We start from the raw sequence: 264 nt of genomic DNA on the forward strand, positions 1-264 counted from the left end.
CTCCTAGTCCGGCTCTTTCTCCTGCTCCCACCCTTCTTCCCCTCTCTCCTCCCCTCAGCCCTCCTCTCATTCTCTCTGCCTCTCTCCACCCCTCCTACCCCCTTTCCCTTCTCCTCCCCGGTCTCCACCCCCAATCACTCCTCCCGACTTCCTGCCATCTCTTTCGGCCTCGCTCACCAACCCTGGGGCCACCCTTTCCCGCAGGCGCCGGACTCGCAGCTCGGAATCCTGAGTCCCCGGGGCTGGGCGGGAGGCACCCGCACC

This window comes from Myotis brandtii, unplaced genomic scaffold, assembly GCF_000412655.1.
Source record: "Myotis brandtii unplaced genomic scaffold, ASM41265v1 scaffold902, whole genome shotgun sequence".
Lineage (NCBI taxonomy): Eukaryota > Metazoa > Chordata > Mammalia > Chiroptera > Vespertilionidae > Myotis > Myotis brandtii.